The sequence below is a fragment of the Protopterus annectens genome, chromosome 14.part0 (genome assembly GCF_019279795.1).
Source record: "Protopterus annectens isolate FY-2018-M chromosome 14.part0, PAN1.0, whole genome shotgun sequence".
NCBI classification, from domain to species: domain Eukaryota; kingdom Metazoa; phylum Chordata; order Ceratodontiformes; family Protopteridae; genus Protopterus; species Protopterus annectens.
This window is the reverse complement of record NC_056748.1, coordinates 940,597,618-940,613,393: the sequence shown is the minus strand read 5'-3', so window position 1 is coordinate 940,613,393 and position 15,776 is coordinate 940,597,618. Positions and strand designations below refer to the sequence as shown.

The window sequence follows — 15,776 nt, the reverse complement described above, 5'->3', positions numbered from 1 at the left end:
GGGGACATTCCAGGACCCTGTACTTCCAGTCATTATTTTTGAAAATATTTTGCTGAGGGGTAATGAAAATGCAGATAAACCTTGCCAGTCAGTGAAAGCTGTCAAATAAAATTAGTCTATAGAACATTTATACAAATTTGGAAGAAATTAAATCTGCAACATTTATTTAAAATTTGGGTCTGTGTAACATCCAAACAGTTTTTGAATGGAATTAAATTTTCAACATGTACAGTTAAACAGCCATTCAAGGAAATGTAATTATTTGGGGCTGAGTAGCTGTATTGTCTGTTATACAAAGCATTATATTGCTGTGTTATGTTTGTTTTCTCATGGCCTAGGCTGAAATCAGAATTAGCCTTCTGTCACCAACAGATCATAATAGTGGTACCTCTGGGTATAGTAAAATCTTGTCATTGTAGAGCACCATCATCTCTATGTGTGTGCAGTTTCTGACAACCTACTGCAGGTGACGCATAAGAATAACAGTTTAAGTGTTCTTCAGATAGAGGAGTGATGGGGACACTGACGAACCATATGGTATACTGGGTGTATTCTTACATTCTCCATTACCCACTTATTAGATATGATTTTTTTTAATTCTTTCACTTTATTGGTCATTTCTGTGGGTGCACATCCACAGCTGTAGCTTGCTGTAATGAAGTTCTTATGTATGAACCTCACTATAACAAAGTTGCTATAGTGATCTTCATGTATTATTACTTCAACTGTAACTAGGTTGTTTTTTTTTTTTTTAGTAATTCTTCGGTGTACAGTAAGCGTGCATAAGTATTACATACCTATTTAATCTTTCTCAAGAAATAACATGCATAAAAGAGAAATAAAAACTTCATCTACTCCAACATATGGTACAACAGAAAGGGAAAGGTGGGAGGGTGGCCAGTCATTGGCAGGTATTTATGTTATTTGAAAGTTTACTGTTATGGTGAGTGCTACACACAAGTCTACTATCTTTCTAATAGTAGCTGCTAGAGTAGATCTCACCTGTCTCTGATTTTCCAGAATGTCCCTGATTTTGCCTGTTATTTTTTTCTTGTCCCATATAAAATGTTTGACTTGCTGATAAATCTCTGAGGATTGTGGTCAGTCAGTAATGTTAGACATTAACATTTTATACTTCTTATTGTTCAGAAAATGTAAATTGTTGCAAAACCTGATGTTCTATTAACTTGTAAATGGATTACAATTTTGTTAAAAAAATTGGGCCTCTGTACCCCATTATTTTATAGCTTTGTCCCTGATTGTTGAACAAAAAGTTGAGAGGTCTGGCTGCCAGCATGTCTCTCAACATGCAAACTTTGAAAATAGGTACATGGGCCTTTGATAAGTAGGAGCATCCAACCAAACATCTGAAAGTCTAATTAGCATGCCCCCCATTTTTACAGAGTTTTGCACATTTTAAAGAACAAGTTGGTTTACTAATAACATCTACATTTTAAAACTATTTGGAGCTGCGGTTTACTTCACTGCCATACTTCCTGTTTGGTTCCTAGTTCACAGCAGTGGTATCTGTGTTTTCCAGATCCACTAGCTCATAAAAGGAAGAGAAATAGATACAAGTGTCATCCTGAAAAATATTCATAATCAAATATGACAGTCAAAGCAGAAGGGTAAAGTATGTTTAAAATAATAGTAGTCTGTCACTTCAATACATTTAAATCATCTCTAGCATAGGCAGCATAATCAAAATTGTAATGGAATCCATGCTTTTTAAAGTGGGAGAAGGACAACAGAGAAGTTAGTGCCACTAGAAATATTCTCCCTCTTAACATCAGAATGAATGTGACAGACTGACACAGGTGAGATAAAAGATTTAGTAGCTGTAACACCTCAGTCAAAAGAATACAGATGGCTCTTCTGGTCTGAACCCATTTTTCCCTGTGCCATAAATTGGAAGGAGAAGAACTGATGGTAGCAATAGACTAAATCCTTAAAAAATAAAACAGAATAAAGTCAAAATGCCTCAACTAAAGGTGAACTCAGGCCAGCTAGAATCTAGAGTCTATTCATAACGTTTAATAGAAGCCTTCCTTTGGACATCACTATGGGACAGAATGGAATTACCTTTCTTAGAGTAGATTTCTACATTTTATTAGACTGCACTTTGGCTTCAGCTTTCCTTTAAACCACTTCTGAAATGTTAGAGTCACTTACACTTTTTCTGGGCTTTAGCTGACATTTCTGATGCAGGAAAAGGAAGTTTTTGTTTTAATATTTCACCACTGGAGAAATTTGCACAGATGAATCTGGAGTAGAAGATGCAAAGTCAGAACAGCTAATATCTTGGTTTTACCTCTGTATTCCACATTGCTTTAAAGGGACAATCCCAGCATTTAAAATTCAGGTCCAAACTACAGCTGACCAAAGTAATGCCCACTTTACCGTGTCAGTCACATTCCCACCCGCAGTGTCAATTTTCTTTTAAATATCCTGTATATGTTCAGTCTCAATCCTGCTTTGGCTCCCAGCATCAACTATGCTTGAATTTTTTGTTCCTATCACTTTTCAATAGGACTTACACTTTTCAACTTTGCTTCATCTTTGCTGACACAAGCCTTTCTGCAACTGCTGCATGATCATTAATGTTTGCTGTATTTACTATTTACTGCAGAAATTAATCTCAATGAATTAACAACTAAAATATTCACAGAGTTTCACTAGTAAGTAACTGTTCGTACCAGTAAAAGTTTGCTTTTTAGAATACTATTTCATTGTGGTTCATTTCTATAGTAACCACATAGATCTCTTTATGTGACTGGCTTTGTATAATTATGTAAGTGGATGAAGGGGAAGCCTGTGTGTTTTTATGGTTTGACAAAGTCCTATGGTGAAAGCACTTATCTGTTTCTGAAGTACTGAAAGTTTTTTGCTTCAATAAAACAGTTTATTTTATGCTCTGGTCGTTTTTACATGGTCCTGCTTTGCCTTGGATTGTTCTGCTGTTATTTTGTCTCATTTTACATTGGAATACTTTTATTCAGCAGAATATTTACTCTCTTTGGACTTTTCTTGGTTTGTTTTTCTTCCTGGAGAACATTTGTAACAGTGAGGTATTCTATGACCGCTCCTAATTTGCAATCATCTGTAAATTTAGTTGACTAGAGGCCATCAGCATTGTCCTTGACTTTAGAGACATAAATGCCAAAAAGTAGCAGTCCCAGGACTGATCCTTGAGGGACTCTGTGTGAGAGTAGAGGTGGACTCCTCAATTCCAACTTTCTGTGTCCTGTCTGTGAGTCAGCTGACTATCCACCGGGTGACATAAGTATTTATACCTAACTTCTTGAGTTTGTCAACAATTCCCAAGTGGGGTATTGTGTTTAATACCTTGGTCAGGCCAAGGGAGGCAGTGTGAACCATTTTGCCATCATCCATTGCTTTGGTGACCTTCTTAAAGAAGTCCACCAGGTTGAGCAGGCATGACCTGCCCTTGACAAAACCTAACTGAGTTGGGTGCACTATCTGCAGGTTTCCTATATTATTATTGATCATTTCCATGATAATTCTTTCCATGGCTTTGCATATGAGACTAGTGAGATATATGGGTCTTTAGATGTCCCACCTCTGTGCAGAGGGATGACTGTCACTGTTCTCTGTTCATGAGGTGCAAAGTCTAATTGGAGGGTACAGTTAAATAGAAATTCCAGAGGGCCTGATAGGTCATGTTTGAGGCTATTTAGAACGAAACTTGAGATATTGTCAATGCCCATTGATGCAGTGCTATTGATCTTAGAGACAGCATTAAGGACCTGTTCTCTAGTGAGAGTCGAGAGAATTATATTTGATGGTATTTCCTGAGGGAAGGTTAAGGGGAGCGAGGGGGGTAAAGTTGGAGCTGAATTTGTCAGCTAGTAGGTTTGCTATATCTTCTGGCTCCGTATAGGTGGCTCCATTAACAATGAGCTTCAGATACAATTGTGTTTTGCCTGTGAGGCTGTGGACATGAGTAAAGAATGTCTTATGGTTGTCCTTGACCTGGAAGGCCAAATTTAACTCAGATCTGGCTTTGGTAGACTTTAGTTGTCCACTGAGTTGTTTGCTTAGTTTGAGAGTGCTTTTATCCTGCTGGGTGCTACAATTCCTAATTTTTAACATGATTTTCTTCCTTCTGTTATAAAAAACTGATGAAGTTCCGGTTATAAAATATAGGAACGAAAGCACTTATCTTTAATCTGTTTTCCGTGATTTGTGGACCTGCAGTCAAGGGAATTTGGTGTTTTAACTTCCTTCTGTTATACAGCCTATTGATGTTGTGATTCCACCAGGGTTGCTTGTTTTTTTATTTAGTTCTGTATGTCTTCCTGGTGGTTGCAGCTGTCTCTATGCAGCTATTAACAGACTTGTATAGGGCTTCTGTGAACACTTCCGCATAGGCAGCTGTGTTCACAGGGTTTATGGGGGCTTCAAATTTTGCCGGGTTACACTTAATAGTAGAAGTTAATCTTGGAGTAGTTCCTGAACATTCTGATGTTAGTTGGGGTTCTAGTTTTTATTTTTACTTCAAAGGAGAGAATTTTGTTGTCTGACCTTACCACAAAAAACATAACACTAGGGGGTGTGCAGCACTATCCCATATTAGTGAGGACCAGATCCAGTATGGTTGCACCCCTGGTTGGTGTATTGACAATCTGGTCCAGTGAGTTTGTGTTTATAAAGTCCAGTAATTTATGTGCCTCCACATTTGGTGTTGTATATGATTCCTCAATGCAACTAAATGCGAATCACTGTGAATGTGCCCCTCTGTGGAATGGGCCAGCTTGGTATTGTAGAGAAGCCTTTCATAATGCAAGAGTATTGTAACCATAGTTTAGTCTTTGTATACTACTTCTAAAGCTTTCTAACATGAGCTAAAATGTTGTTTAAGGGAGGTGACAGCTATGTAGTGATACGAGTAGACGTTTCCAGGGACCCCTAACTTGACAATTGCTGGGGCCCCCCAAATGCTAACACTGGCCCTGACTGGGACATGCAGTCTGTACTGTTGGAGAAGACTAGAGAAGTTCAGTGTGTACAGTCTGGAAGAGAGGAGGTACAGAGTTTATGTGCTTAAGACCGGTAAGGATCTAGGAGGAAAAGTGAATGGGATGGAAATAAGGGAAGCCATAACTGGACAATTGAAGGATCACAGTTTAGACTGAAGATCATCAAAATCATCAACTCCCTTTTTCCCATTTTTTTTCTACATGTGCTCTGGGTGTCCTGTCAGCTGTCACAATCTCTCCTGATCCAATGCCACTTTCCTATCTTCTTTCAGAGACATGCCTAGCTGTCACAAGTCTTCTGTCAGATAATCCATCCAGCTCTTTGCTGGATACTCACATTTCCTCTTGCCTTCTTCCTATCTGTCCCAAATCTTGTTCACCATATTGTCTTCGACTTTTCTGCACATGTGCCTGAACCACAGTAATCCATTCTGTTTTACCTTTTCTCCAATTGGAGCTACTTTGGCTTCTGCTCTGATGTTCTCATTTCTTCATCTGTCCCACAGTGTCCCTATTACCCAGTTCAGGCACTTCATTTCCATCACCTCTAGCTTCTTCAACTATTTTATTTTTCATTTATTTTTATTTAACATTTGTTAACTGAGAAAGTCTGACTTGGAACAAAGCCAATTTTCAGCAGAGGCCCAGGGAGAAGCACTCCAGATGAATGTTTTTGTAACGTGGGAGGAAACAGGAGCACCCAGAGGAAACCCACAAGAACATAGGGAGGACATGCAGACTCCACACATAAGGCACCCCAGCCAAGAATCGAAATGGAGAACATCTTGCTGTGAGGTGACAACACTACCGCTGCTCCATTGTACTGTCCAACTCCTCTGCCTTTACTGCCCAAGTTTCTCTTCCATAATGTAGTACTGCTTGTAATCCTACATCTGCATACAGCAGCTTTGTTGATCTATCCCCTCCAGCTTATTTGCAAATGTAGTCCATTACCAGTATGGACAGTTATGGTCTCAGAGTTGAACTCTTGTGCACACCCACTCCCACTGGGAACCCTTCTGTGAGAATGAACACTATTTGTAGTTGTGTACTTGATTCCTTGTACATAACTTGCACTAATTCTATCAATGTTTCCACAATTTCCGAACACCATAGGACTGCCCAAATTAGCTTTCTTGAGGCCTTGTCATATGCTTTCTCCAAGTCTAGGAATACCCAGTTGGACTCTTTCCTCATCTATAGCTTCTTCTCAATGATCTGTCTCACGCAACCATTGTCAGCATCCTGATCCAAATCCAAACAATGGCATGCTTCCTCCGCATCCTGATCCAAATCCAAACTGCTCATCAAGTTTGCGCATAGCTGGCCATTCATTGCTCATCAAATTCCTCCTGTTACTGACCTATTCAATATTTAAATTTCCCTCAGTCGTCTCTAGTATATCAGTACCAATGGATATGCACTTCCTAACTCTCTCTGTGGCCAGTCTAGTTGTGATGGGTATTCTGAGGCATTGTAGCAATAGTCTCATGTGAAATGACAACCTGCTTATTCTTAATAAAACCAATAAAGTATGCAAGAGGTTCAATACACTTTAACACTGGAGGAAGCGGTTGTACATGACAAATGCTTTGGACATGGATCCCAAGGAGGAGTGGCAGGATACACATAATGTCAACATGTTAATCTTCCAAGTTCCTGTAATGAATCCTTTTCAGTGACAATGTCTTCCCCTTACTTCAAGCGATTGGGGAGGTACAACCCATTGCCCATTCAAGTTGGGTGCAGTAATGTGTCTTATTATCATACATGGGATTATTTGGAGGTGGGGAGTAGCTAACTGTGATTGTCTGTAAGCAAGGCACACAGTATGTTGGTCTTAGCATCTTGTCATCAGTGGACCATAACAGAGGGGGTCCTCTGTACAGGGGACAGGACTATAGGACACACACGCACACACACACACTCACAGAAATGAAAGTGTATGCATGCATGTGTGTCTGTGTGCGTATGCACACACATACAAGTTACACATGTATACACATATAGGACATGGTGATCAGCAGATGTGGAAGGCATGCAGGAGTAAAACAGGCTATGTATATTGGAGCAGGCTATATGACAAAGGGGTCTATATTAGAACATCGAAGTTTCAGAACTTCGAATGTTCTGATATCGACCCCTAGTAACCGAAAACTGATAACATCGAAAATTCAGAACAGCTAATTTTTTCCTAGGGAAAAAATTTGTTGTTCCAAAACACATACACACAACACAGACACACCAAACAATCTGCAATCCACACACATACACCTAAAATCTTACATCTACACCTACACTAAACTGTACAAACACCACTATCTACCCACTTACCTTAACCCAAACCTTAACCCTAAGGTCCGTCACTATCGCACACACACCTCACCCGCGCCCTAACCCTAACTCACCTACCCCACCCTAACCCTCACATCCACACATCCGCACACTTACCAGACCCGTGCCCTAACCCTAACTCACCTAACCCACCGTAACCCTCACATCCACACAATTGCACATTTACCTGAACCCGACCCATAACTTTCCACCGCAGAGGTGAAAATAGCAAAGCGACAGGAACGGACAACCAAATTATTTTCCTAGGAAAGAATTCGGTTTTCTTAAACTTCGCTATTTTCAGCTTGCGCTTATTAGGGGTCGATATTAGAACATTTGAAGTTCTGAAACTTCGATGTTCTAATATAGATCCCGACAAAGAAAGCAAAGTAGCAAAAGGCAGTTACATAAGTACCAGTAAATGTCACTGGTATGGCTCATTGGGGAGGCACTGAATGTATATTAGAAGAATATGAAGTGCATTACTGTGGGACTTCACATTCAAAGTTAGTGTATTTTCTCAGAAGGGGCACATTCCACAACTACAGTAACAAGAGCATAAAGAAAACACAAAGCAAGTTTTAACTTTCAATTTATTTTATTATAATTTATAGCTTTCAAAATGTATATTCCTTAGATTCAGTTAATACTAAGTAATACATAAAACATAAATATGCTTTGCTTTAATAACAATAACTGCCAATTACTTATTCTTAAGGATCATATTTTACAGCACTGTTTTTTTTATCATAAGCTTATCCTCCACTGCCCGCCAACTATCAGCGGTCTTATGACCCCATTCTTGAGAGGACTTGGCCAGCCTTATGCTTAAACAAACTAAGCAGCTGTCTAGATTGCCACCTATCTAGGGGGAACTTTTCCACCTCTTTCTTTTACTCTGCATAAATGCAAAAAATGTTGATGCTGTGGTGCCCCTGTTGAAAGCAGCCATGGCTGTAGTACCTTGTTACAATAGTACCATACACTGCTTAGATCTAGGCTTTTCGTTTGGTCCTTCCAACAATGTACACAGTAAACCAAAGAGGTGCAAAACTCTTTGATTTGTTGTCTATGCTACAGTGGGTGAAAGAAGCATAAACTCTGGAAACATTAAAAAATAAAGGGTTATATAAACTGTATTGAGAGTTGGAAAAAAGGGAAAATAATGCAATCAGTGTTGTCAGTCCACAGCAGCGTGGCTGTAAGGATATCATCAAAGGAAAGCACACTAAGCCAGATCTTATGGACAATGAACATTTTACACTGTGGCTGGCTTACTGCATGCATGAACAGAGCTTAAATGAATCACTGTGCCCATTATTATTCTGTATGTGTTTTATTACTAGTAAGTCAAAACTGCACAAGAAGTGGGTAGCTAGTAGTACAAATGGGCAGAAGGGGACCCATGTGGCAGCGTAAGCCATTACAACAGGTTCTGCAAGCAAATGGAGATGCCACTAGTTCAAGTACACAGCAAGCTCTTGTTGTCAAAAGTTTTTAGTGTAACCAAATGGGGCATATTCAGTAGGTCTGTCTACTGAGACAAGATGAGGAGCAAAGATTTAGGAGGCAGAAAACAGGGGGTAGCACTACAAATATGGTGGCTTGCCTGAGGATAATTGCTGCACCAATACTACAAGAGTACAAACCCTATGTGGGTGAAGGTGAAAGATACCCTCAACAAGAGGGATACAGCATTAAACAGGGGAATACTTGCCTGTGCAGCTAACTCCGACTACAGCCTTAAGAGGGCCAGCTTTTCAGGTACCATTGGCCTGTTTACTTGGTTTGGGAAGGAGGGCAAGGGAACACACAGGTGGCAGTGTTCAATGATATCCTGGTGAATATTTTAATAGGGAATTGTTTTAATAATGCAGTACCTGCTATGGATGTGGTACACAAATCGTAGCTTGGAGACAAGCACTTGGGAAGGACCAAGGTGAGGGACAGCCAGTGCCCACACCTAGAACCAAAACTGGTGACATGTCTGTTTCGGGGGTTAGTTAGCAGTAGAGAACCTGAATCTGAGCTCCAGCTGGTGAATCAAACTAGATTTCTCTTGGAAGAGGTTATGTAAGTGGAGAGTTATCTGGCAGCAGCAAGTCTGAGTTTGAGGCACCAGTGTCAGAACATACTAGACTTCCTTTAGAGGGGGAGCTCGGAATGCCACAAAGAGAGGCTTGAAACATGCTCAGCTCCTGGATACTACTTTATTGAACTTGAGGAAAGTGACCAAGGACGTTTCTGATCCTCAAGACAGGGTGAGTCCATTTACTGGGGCCAAATGTTATTGTGCAGAGAAAATAAAAGTGTGTGTGAGAGATGTAGCTACATAATGTTACTGGAGGCGAGAATCTCACATACAAGCACTTTTAATAACAAACAGGTTGTCGGTAACACACGTGCTGCACCCACCTCACATAGTATGCACCACACACATAGATGCCCATTTCTAAGGCTTTTAAATGTAATCTCCCTAAACCATGAAGACCTCCCTAACATTGCACAAACAAAAATATCCTCAGCTACCTCAAAAGCATTCACAAAATAAATACCCAATATGATACAAATGGCAACATTCCACAGTGTCAGTATCTAAGCCCATAAGGCACACCACCACACAACCCAATATTTTGGTCACACAGCCCAATATTTTGGTCATAGGAGGCTCTACTGTGAGATGCACTGATGGCCCATTGACCAGGCCAAGTAAGGACAGAGTTGCGGTGAGCTCTCTATCAGGGGCCAGGATACATCAGATCACACATGCACTTAGGCTATAGGATCACAAGCATGACTGTGGAGTATTCATAGTCCATGTAGACATAAATGATGTGAGACGTACCTCCCTGTACCTCTTGAAGAGAGACATAACTGAACTCTTGGAGTGTATCTCCCAGGCCAGTATGAGCCTACCACTGAGCAGCATTATACCTTTCCAAGGATGATGGTACAATATGAAGAGAAGATAATTGAATTTAGCAATTGGATTAGATTATGGTGTAATTTGAAGGAGATACAGTATTTGTCAGCCTGACCATGCTGTTTTACCAGGGAAAATCTGTACCTGTCCCCCTGGGATTTTAAATATCGACCAAAACTTTGTCCACTTCCATACTGCCTTTTTTAGGCATTGTCAATGTCTTAAACCTACAGCCAAAGCTAAACCAGCCCAGTAAAATCTGAATGTTTTAATGTTCAATGCAAGAAGATTTAGCAAGAAACTCCACTCCGTGCAAGGTCTCCTCACTGTGGGCAATGTACATGTCTGTGCAGTTCTTGAGAACCAGAGCACCCTGGCAGTTCAGGGTTACACTGCCTTCTACATATTTAGATCAACTACTGCACGGGAAGGGGCATAAGGTGGAGGTGACTCTATTTACATTAAAAACAAACACACTTCAAGGCTTGCTCATCAGAATGATGCGCTTGAGCTTTTCCACTTCCAAATTACCTTAGACATGCCATATTCTTCCAAGCTATTGGTCCCCCTGTATGATCTTGGAGAACCATAATGCATACTTAAATGCAGTGGAGACACCCCCCATTTAACCTTCCACCATACTCATGGGTGACTTTACCCCAGTATAAAGTGGGAATCATACACTACCCCTAACATGCAGGCCCATTCACAGAAATCCTGCATAATCATATTAACAGCTGCATATTGACAGCTGTACCCATCATGATTAAGTGTAGGATCAACTCAAAAAATAAGCTTCCTTAGTGGAATTCCATCATCAATAGGGTATAACCAAAGGAAGAAACTAATGGCAAAAATTACAAGGTGTAATGTCCATCAAGGTAAAAAATCCCTAGTCAACCTAAACAAGCAACTCGGGGGCTAATCAAGTTTACTAAAGCCAAATTTGACATAAAATTAGCCTCCCAGGCCAAGGACAATCACAAAGCTTTCCTCTGCTATGTCTGTAACCTCAAAGCAATACACAGCAATGTATGGAATTAATTGTTAATGATGCCACCTATATTGAACCAGATGGAGAGATGATAAGGGTCCAAATGAAGAGATGATAAAATCAGCAAGAAAAGGAGAGTGGTATTGCTGGAACTAAATTCATCCTAAGGTCTTGGTGAGTACCTCTCACCAGGACAACACTGATATATATACTGTATTTTATGTAACATACATCACTGACAGCAGTAGGTTAAAAAATAAAAAAGACAGCTGGGTGCACAAATCCCAAGATAAAAAGTGGCCAATCCTGATATGTGCACTGGTGCCAGGACTGGAAAAAATGACACTGTAAAATTCTGAAGACATGGAAGCATTTCTACAAAGGGGTTAGCCAAGGTTTAGGGGAAGGATGCCCCCCCCCCTCCGTTGTAGAAGGAAATAGTAGTCCTCAAAAACCACAAAAACTGACAGGCCAAAAAAGAACCATAAAGATGACAGAGTGGACTATTGAGGATAAGGAAGAAAGTATGCATTGTTACCATTATGCAAGAAGATATTCAAAAAGATTGAGAGAAATTAGAAGAAAGAAAACTACTTGCACAAAAAAGCTGTCAAAAGCTTCAAATGCAAATTTGTTTTCATTAATACAATAGATTCATGAACACCATTATACAAACAAAAAAATTGGGGCCGCTTGGAAAAAGAAGTGACAGAGGAAGTGCAAAAATATAAAGAACACAACCAACAGATTTTTTGAAAGATATAAAAAGAAACATAGATAAGGGAAAGAAAAAAGATCTGGTATGGTGCAATATTTATGCAAAAGAGAAAACCAAACTAATCAGTATAAAAAAAAACAGCTCCAAAGATATTTGAAGAGAAATACAGGCAAAGGCACCCTGATATGGAAATTTTCACAATACAAAAAATAATATCACAAAGGGGAACATAAAACAAAAGATTAGTAAAGTAGAAGTTACACAGAAGCTGAAGTTATAGAATACCTGCACAGTGAAGGATTTAGTATAGAAAGTCTTCACAGGTTATGTTGCAGCATGTTAGAACAATGGGCCCCCAAAGCAAGAAGAACTAGGTGGAGCAGGAGACATCTGAAGAAGAGGTATTGACTTGTGAAAGAAAAGAGATTTAATATGGTACAATATCTGTGCAAAGGAGAAAGAAACTCTTATCAATACAAAATAGCAACACTAAAGATACATGAAGAGAAATACAGGCAAAGGCATATGGATATGGAAAATTTCACAATACAAAAAATAAGAAAACAAAGGGAGAAAGTAGAAAAGAGGATTAGTAATGGAGAAGTTAAAGAAATAGAAACTGAAGATGTTCTTCATGTATCACTGTTGGAGTCCTAACTTGTGAAATTCCCTGCTGTGGAAGCTCTTGGCCAGCATAACCACCACAGAATTTTCCCCTCATCCAGAAGCAGGTGCATGCCCAGTCCAGTGTTCACTACATCTGGATATAAAGGGAGTCAGCCAGTGCCATTACCACCGTTCTTTCTTGCTGGTGGAGCCTGAAGCAGAATGCTAGTCAGTGTGTCAGTCATTCGCACCAGAGAAAGAAGATGCCTAAGGCTAAGTACCCTATTGGGGAACTTTTCATGTGTTTTTTTGACTAATGTCAGAGAAAGTTAATAACTGTCTCTGCTGTAGCAAGCAGATACCACACCAGCACTTTCATTCCTTTTGTGTGACTTGTTTGAGCCCAGAATACGACATTCTTAACTGTCAGTTCTGTGCTCACTTTAATAGCAGGACTACCAAGCAAAGGGCTGAGATTCTAGGTAAGCATTTCAGTGAGTTGTTAAGGCCTTTGCATGCCATGTCGTCCGTGGGTCAAATTGAAGTTATCTCCCTAGGCAAAAAAAAGAAAAGTGCTTCAAACTTCGTGCCCGGATGATGTTCTTTCACCATCAGCTAGGCCTCCTAGGCTTGTGATTGTTGAAGACAATGAGGTGCCTTTGCAGTCCCCTTCAGTGACTGAGGCTGTGGAGCAGGCCTCCACTGAGATCTTTTGGAGTCTGATATTCTTCCTGGTCCCTGTACTTTCTTACAAGCTGAAGGACGTAGCTCATCAGCTGGGTCCAGGACCACTTTACAGGTTCCAGCTCCCAATTACTGCTCTAAAACAGATGATGGGTCTTTCATCATCAGGAAATCACCTCAGCTTACCACCCACAGGAGTCCTCTGTTTGTCCAGGTCCTAGTGCAGAGCCTAAGCCTAAGACCTCTCACAAAAAGGATTCATCTATCTTACGTCAGCCTAGGCTTACCAGCTGCCAATCTCGGGCATATCAACAAGACCTAGTGAGGCTGGCTTAGGATTTGATATCATTGGTCCAGATGCCTCCCTGTCACTGAAGTATCCCCTGGTAAGATAAAAAAGGATACTTCACCCAAGGAGTTTTTTGACTCCTTTGAATCTGAAGATGATTTTGATAATGATGAATCCACTTTTGAGGAGGGTGCATCTATTGCCTTCTATGGGGAGTCTGATTGTGAGGAGAACCTTGCCTCAGCCTCCCCTCAATGACATTTCCTTGGGAGAAACCTTACATACCCTGAAGGAGCACTTCATATGGAAGCTCAGAACTACCCACAATCCAAGATGAGAGTTAGGGATTTTCTAAATCTCCCTGAGCATAAACACCTTGCCATTCCCCCAGTCTTAGAGATGGTAGACTATGTCTTTCTGAACTTCTCTTTCCAACCGGACTCCCTTTCCCCTGTGCCAGATTTTATAGGGTTCTAGATTCCCATAAATACCTTTTTAAGAACCCTGTGGCAGATTCTGAAAGTAGTGACTCCGGGTCCTAAGGGAGCAAAAGCTAGTGCATCCAAAAATCCTTTACCAATAGACAAGGAAAGCAGATGCTTAGACAGGTTTGGAAAGAATGTCAACACCTCTCCTACCCTTGTCATGAGGGCTTTGAACTGCCAGTTTCATATGTTACAGTACCAGGAAACCATTGTAGACTGGGTGAAACAAAAACTGATGGGATTGAAAATAAGACCCTCTCAAAGGAGTTACTGCATTTATGCAGCTCCTGTACCCAAGTAGCGAAGCACTCCTTGCACTGAGGCTATAATGCCTTGGAAACTTCCAGCAGGGCAGCAGCCACAGGATCCATCATTAGAAGACCACCCCCATATCATTACCTTTATACCTATCCATACAACCACACCCCTCACTTCCTCCCAAATCCCCCACCCCTCTACTTCCTGTTCTCATACTACCTCCCTTCTTTCCTTCTCCCCACACTTACCTACTATCCACTATCAAAGACTACTATACCTTACTCCCATCCCTTCCTCTCATCCTCTGTTCTACATCCCATAAAGTGACATGTCTCTTACAACTCAAACTATACTCTTACCTTCTCTATTCCTTATACTCTTATCACCTCACCTCCTATCACTCACAATTACCTACTCCCTATTTCCATCCCTCAAACACCACTCTTAACTCAAGTACTACACCACAACCCTATCTACTAATTTGTCCCTCCATCCTTTCCCCCATCACTCCCATTCCTAAAATAAAAATATCTTCCCCCTCCCCTTTAAAACAAAAAAACAAAGTCTTCTTACTCAAATTAAAACCCCATTACAAACCTCTACTTCTATCTGGTGACATTCATCCTAACCCAGGCCCTACAGACACTACCCTGAACAATAACCCCCCTGTAACTAATCCTACCAACCCCTCCAACCCACAAAAACAAGTACAATTCTCCTCTATCAACATCAGGAGCTTTGTAAATAAAGTTCAAGAACTCCATGCTTGGATAGCTAACTATACTCCTGACATAGTTACCCTAACTGAAACATGGTTAAAACCACACCATCTGGACAGTGAAATCATCCCTCCTGGCTATAATATCCTTAGATTAGATCGACCTAAAAGAAAAGGAGGAATCTCCATACTCTACTCCAATTGTCTCTCCCAAATCAGTCCCACACTAGACATACCCTCCTTCTCACCAGCTGAACTCCTACTGACCAACTTCAAACTTAACAGTTTCAACACCATAACTGTCACAGCAATCTATATTCCCCCAGGTGATAATATTAACATACTTGAGAACATCCTATCTCACCTCTCACATACCATCCACAATGAAATAATTATACTGGGAGATGTAAATATTGATTGGCTTACAATACAAGCTCCCAACACTACTTCCTGTATAAACCTACATGGGTTTGAGCAGCTAATCACAACCCCAACCTACATTAATAAATCTCACCTACCTAGCTCTCTTCTTGACTGGATATTGGTCTCAAAACTATCATAACTCCCAAACCCTTTCAAATGCCCTCAGCGACCACTGCCCTATAACAGTTACCAGACATACTCCCCACCTTACCAAACCTAACAAATTTATTACCACCTGCTCACTTTCTCATTTCTGTCCTAACTCCTTTATTCACCAACTCTCCAAAATTAACTGGTCTTACCTCATCACTCTTCCTTTAGATGAAGCTGTCCACTCCTTCAAC

At 40.5% G+C, this 15,776-nt stretch overlaps 1 protein-coding gene across 2 annotated transcripts in view; it reads left to right on the top strand.

The window, feature by feature from the left end:
- The window catches only part of DUSP29 (dual specificity phosphatase 29), a 754,020-nt gene that overhangs the window by 370,636 nt on the left and 367,608 nt on the right, over window positions 1-15,776 (top strand). The gene's annotated exons all lie outside the window — the stretch shown is intronic.